Here is a 6,081-nt window from a genome sequence, read left to right as displayed (position 1 = left end):
ATAAATCAAGTTTGGGCCAAAGCACATCCAACCATCTGCCTCAATGCTCCTCCTAATGAGAGGATCTGCAATCTGTACATGATCAAACCACTCTTGACATAATTAGCCACGCACAAAGGAAACACTCATATTTGATGGGCAAAATATCTGGCAGAGGTCTTTAATGCAATAAGGTCTTAGTACGTGCAGAAAGGACATGACACAGGGCAGTAATTACCTGAAGAGTCCAGAGACGCCAAGATGAGCTGGAAAAGGATGATCCGGATGATGGCTCCACGCCGCGTTAACCTACACGGCTTTGTTAATAAGGTCAGCTCTTCCTCCCTCCCTCGCCGCCTCTGTCATCTTGAGAAGGAGCACTTTCTTTAATGAGAGGTCTTGTTCATAATCACTCTGCTGTGATTGTCACCCACAATGCATGTCAAATGAAGCGATACTGGTGATTTTGAAGATTTTCTAAGTTTATTATAAATAAATTGGCGAGATGTATCTGTACGACTAACTTCCAGCATTCATACTGTCTATGTATATGTTTTTATGTATCAATACAGACATTCTGCCAAAATAGAATACAGAGGCTGCAGACCTGTTTATTGGTAGGGAGCACTGAAAAGAGTGTATCTAAAACAGTGTGTTTTCAATGCTGCAAACAGGGAGAGTATAACACAAATACAACTTTCGCACAATGATCACTGAAGTATGACATTCTTTTTCATGCATTAATCTGCCTTGAGTCTTATTATGTGGGTTACGTTCCCGTCCACACCTATTTTGTGAGACTTGGCTGTACATTTTTATAGTTATGAATTGTATTTGTATGAATCTTGACAAGAAACTTTAAATTTGCATTTACAGCAGAAATGAGTGGAAGCAGCTGGGTGCTGGTTTCAAGCTCACTGCCTGATCTGTCTGTGGAGCTTCAAGTATTAAACCTAATTAGAACAAACTGTGCAAATACGGAACTCACTGTACAAATTTCCAATCCAGCTCCCCCACCACCCACCCAAAAAACCAGGAACACAAACTCTCTGCCTCTTGCACACTCATGGATATGCAATTATTTCCAATGACGTTAAACTGAATGCGGATAGATAAATGAGTCATGGTATTAAACAACAGTAAGAACGATGAGACAAAAAGACAAAAATCATATAGCAAACAGGAAACGATCAACAAGAAAACAATCCTCATACTTGTCCAAACACGGTATGTGTATCTCAGCGATTTCTGTTGTTGTGATCAAATGTGCTCATTAATACAGCACAACTATATGCAGAGCTCTTCATCCTCTGAGTGTGAGATAGAGCAGCATCAATTTGCTCTTTGGAGACTGCCTCATTATATGTGTTGCTCACGGAGAGAGGAGAACTAATAGGCCTCTGTAATACAGGCCCTGATATGAGCTACTTCATCGGCCATGGAGTTTGACATCTCCCGACTCCCTTCATTTCCTTTGCCCATTTCTGTGCTCCATTCATTAGCACGAGACAGTTCAATTCATTAACAGAGACTGCTCGGAGACATCGATGTGAGGAGGAGACACTCTGCGGTCTGATCAATCAGGTGCTCTTTCCCTTCACTTGGCCACACTAATAGGACTTTGCGGCGCCTCCCCCCCCCCCTCCCCGAAATGAGCAAGATGCACACACACTCATTCACTGGCTCCACGTCAAACAAAGCTATTACCACTACGGTGTGCAAGGATTTCAGGTCTTGAGATCAATCTGCAATCGTCCGTCGTGTATCAGATGGAGCTGATGGAGCTGTGATATACGTATGTGAGCAATGTGTACCTGTGAACAGCCTGTGCTGTAACTCATTACCCTTTATCACTGCCCGCACAGGCTGTCTCTCTCTCTCTCTCTCTCTCTCTCGCCATTCTGCTCACTGCTGCACAGAGAGATAACATTATTTGTTTTATTAATGGTTAATAAATTGTGCCTAATGCTTTGCATTTAACAACATTATAAAGTCATTAATAACAGTTCATAAACCCAGAATTACTGTTCTTTCTTGCCAAACATATGGAGAAGTTGTTAGATTTACCACCTTGAATCTCAGTGCATTTCAATGTCATGAATTTTAATTAATTTACACCCTTTTCACCATCAGTGTGTTTCCCAGAGGGGTGTTTTACAGCAAACAATTTTACACCTGTCAGTCAAGAACAAATGTGCATTATGAAACAGGTCTGATTTGTTCCTCGCCTTTTCTACGAGATTCGATAGGGTTGTTAAGTGCTACAAGGGTAATTGACATTTTTACAGCTTTCGCATAAAGAAGACAACTGAATTTCATTGATTGGCTGATGCAGAAACCTCCTACAACCTACAGCTCTCATCCTCCTCGTGGTCCCCTTTATCTGTTTCTTGTAAACAGACTCATTTACTCTACACACTGATGTATTATTACAGCTATAAATGCCCAATGGAGATAACATGTTGTCAAGTTTTGGTTTATTTGATCATAAAGCTTTATTGCTTGTTTGTTTTTATGGTTGCAATTCTTGAAAATGGACAATGTCAAATAAATACATTAAACATGAAGCTAATACACCATAAACAATGTCCAGCCATTTCAGCTCTTAACCCTGGAGACATACTAAGCTTTAAAAGTGGGAAAAGGCAAGAAAATGAGAAAGTTTCAACAGTAAAATAAATAAAGACATCCAACTAGTATCAGGAAACAAAGCTGTGCTTCGAATCTCCTGGGGGGGAAAACAGCAGCAATGAGTGGCAATTGGCTTATTATGTATTTTGTATACTGCACACACAGCTGACATATGATTCCCAGGTTTTCTGACAAAAATACAGCAGTCAAGATACAAGCTGCTGTTCCTGTGCATCTGCGTAAGAGTCTAAATAAGGTATATGCTGCTGTTTGTCCCTCTAATGGCTTCACTTCTACCATCCATCCCATGTGCCTCTGGTTGGCACAGAGCAGCAGCTGCTCCATTTCAACAGATGAAGCCACTGGGTATCTTGCACCTCTGCTTATCAGTGATACGGGCGCATTACAGCACCAGGGACACAGAGAAAAGATGGGTAAGGCACACTGGGCAGAAAATGCTCTGATAACATCCGCTGCAAATAGCAACAAATGTCACCACTACCACCATTGATATAGACAGTAGAGCAGGGGTGTGACAATTGAGCCTCCTGTCTGCGTCAAGCGAGAGGTGTGTTTTTGGAACCGGGTGACGTCATCACTGGAGATATAATGTTATGCTAAGTTTGTGCAGACAGATCAATTTATGGGAAGTGTTTACATATTATGAAATAGACTGTTTGTGCTATGGACCAGTTTAATCTACTTAGGTCTTACAGTATCATTGTATGGTATCAAAGCAAATCACATTTCTGATTTATCGCAAGGGTCTGTTAGACTGAACAGCTACTCCAGCTGCCTTGAACCCTCTATTATCTCTTCATTAGATGAATCGATTATGTCATGAAATTATAAAAAACGTTGCGTATAAAATGACTTAAACTCCGTAAGGGGAAACCTTTTGGTTTGAGCCAAATTCATGAAATCCACAACTGACATATATATTCCCACACTTGTCTGTCATCTTCACCATCCAGATGTTGAATCACCTGGCAAGACATTTACACATTAGACCCGTTATGATGTCAGATTTTACATTACTTGCCTCTGTGTCTTATGCGATGCAATGTCTTGCCTTATGGATGAATAAATAGAGCCTGGACTACTCGTAAGGAATGAATGAATGGCCACATATTCTATTCTCATGATGCAAGGGAGGTAGATTAACATTATCATAATCCAAATAGAAGCAAAACCCATTTATTTCCTGAATAATCCCTTATTTTCTTAACATGGAAGAGCATTGGAAAAATTAATAAGCTAGCTTTTGATCATATGTAGCCCAGAAAAGAACAGTAAAATGAATGATTACTATAGCTACTGTAATACCAAACCATACTTACAGTGATGTGTTGTGATACAGTCTTGATACTGTAAATCCGTTTGACTTTCATAAAATGTCATTTTGGCAGCATTGCATTTTGGTCTATTGAGATTATTGTGGAAATACATAAAGGATAAAGGATTAATAAATGTCAGTGGAAAAATATCTCAAAAAGAAGCAGAAAGATCCTCATCTAATCCTGGTAGACTAACATTAAAAGCCCGACGTTACCTAAAAAATGTCTTTATGTGACATTACATCTATGCTATTTTGTGACAAAAATACAATTAAACTATTTTAACAGTCTGTATTGAGTGGATATTCCCTGTAACAATAAAGTCTGTCGCAATATACTGAAGCGGTTTGTCGCTGGTCTCTCTCTTTGTGCTGCAGTCTTTCTTCTCCCTCTATTTGCTCCATCCCTCCCCGGCTTGTTTTTGTGTGCAGGAGGGAATCCCATCTCTTGCCTCACTGCAGTGGATGAGGTCAAGCATTACGTAACAGAGAGAATGAGCCAGACAACCGGCACTCACCTCCGTTAGCATGCAGTCAAGCACTAACGAGGCAGTGGGAAGCAGGCAAGGCCTACATCCAATATTTATGAAGCCTCTGCAGCATAAATGCATTTTTTGCCTGCTGTGCCGTTCTTTCGGCAGCATCCAATCCTGCATCAATTTCTCCAAAGAACATAATATACTTTTTGTATTACACGTAGAAGACACTACACCTGCATGAATAGGAAGCTCAGGGGAGATGAGATGCAAGTGGAATAAATCATAGAATATTAATCCGCATAACAGTGGCTGAGATCTCATAATAAAATGAATATGCATCATCGGTAAACACCAAGATTAAAACAGAATGTGTAAAAGATGCAGTCTGTGATGTTCCTTTCCGTCAAAACAACAAGAGCGGCTTTAATATCCTGGGGGGTTGACTGCCACCAGCCAATGTCCGGAGATGCATCAATATAGCTGCTCTTATCATCTTTGAGAGACATGATTTACTGATCTGATATTTGAAGAAAGCAATTTTCGTTGCAGCCATTTGCTCTTCCACATATGCATCCCAGCAACTCCACCATGCACAAACAAATGGACTCGACATTAAACATGTAAGGGGGTGAGAGACAGTTAAACAGTGGCAGTCAAAGAATGCTAAAACTCTCAGAGCAATGAACATCTAGCGTTTCAACGTATTGTCATAGCTAAAGTAGAGAGCGTAGAAACAGAGTAACATGAGCTTACATTTCTGACCAACCAATGACTTGAGAGTGGTGAAAGAGCAGTACAGCAGATTATCTGTTCACAGTGATATTAGCAGTGTAACCAACATTTTGATATAGCTAAAAGTCATTTGAATCAAAGGCAATATTTAAAACAGTGCAATCTTTTAAGATGTGTCAATTACTACTGCTTCCTCACCCAATGATATTTTTGTTATAGTATTGAGTCCTCTGTTTACAATTTTGTGTTTGTATATTTTGGGTCCTCATTGTCTCTTTTTGCGTATGGTCAGCAGGATATGTCAAAAACTAGTTTTATGGAAAGTAAGTGAGAACTTAACTTAGAGTTATGATGTTAGATGCGACTGAAACATTTCTTCTTGTTATGCAGCCAAAGACAGGAAACACAGACATGAATGAAAATGAGAAATGATAACTGTATATGCTGTATGTATAACTGTATATGTCAGAACTCTACATTGTACCACCAAATGTTGATGACGTGATGAGTTATTAAATTTTGATCTTACAGTCTGACTTACAAGTCGTTTTGCACAGGTCTTATTCTACATCTAAATCATAATATTCCTATATTTAGGTGTTCTTTTAAATTTTGAAAAAACACAAACCACAAAACTAATAAATGCAGACTTCTTTTTATTATTTATTTATTTGGGAAAGGTGCTTCATGGACGATGGAGCCATTCAAATGAGCAGTAGTTGTATCTGCAATGTTGAGGATTTCCCTCTAGCTCTCTTATTCTACAGTAAAGCAGCGCCCCTCTGAGTTTCAACGTGAACTAAGCATAAGCCAGCATGTGTGGTCAAAGAGTGAACTGCAATCATTTTTGTCACCAAAATTTACACGGAAAAGGTAATGGCGGGAAGTACGCAGGTGAACGGGAGACATTTGACCACAGGGCCA

Source organism: Genypterus blacodes, unplaced genomic scaffold (assembly GCF_046128005.1).
Source record: "Genypterus blacodes isolate CSIRO-AG114 ecotype Tasmania unplaced genomic scaffold, CSIRO-AGI_Gbla_v1 ptg000044l_1, whole genome shotgun sequence".
Classification (NCBI taxonomy): Eukaryota; Metazoa; Chordata; class Actinopteri; order Ophidiiformes; family Ophidiidae; genus Genypterus; species Genypterus blacodes.
This window is presented reverse-complemented; position numbering follows the sequence as displayed.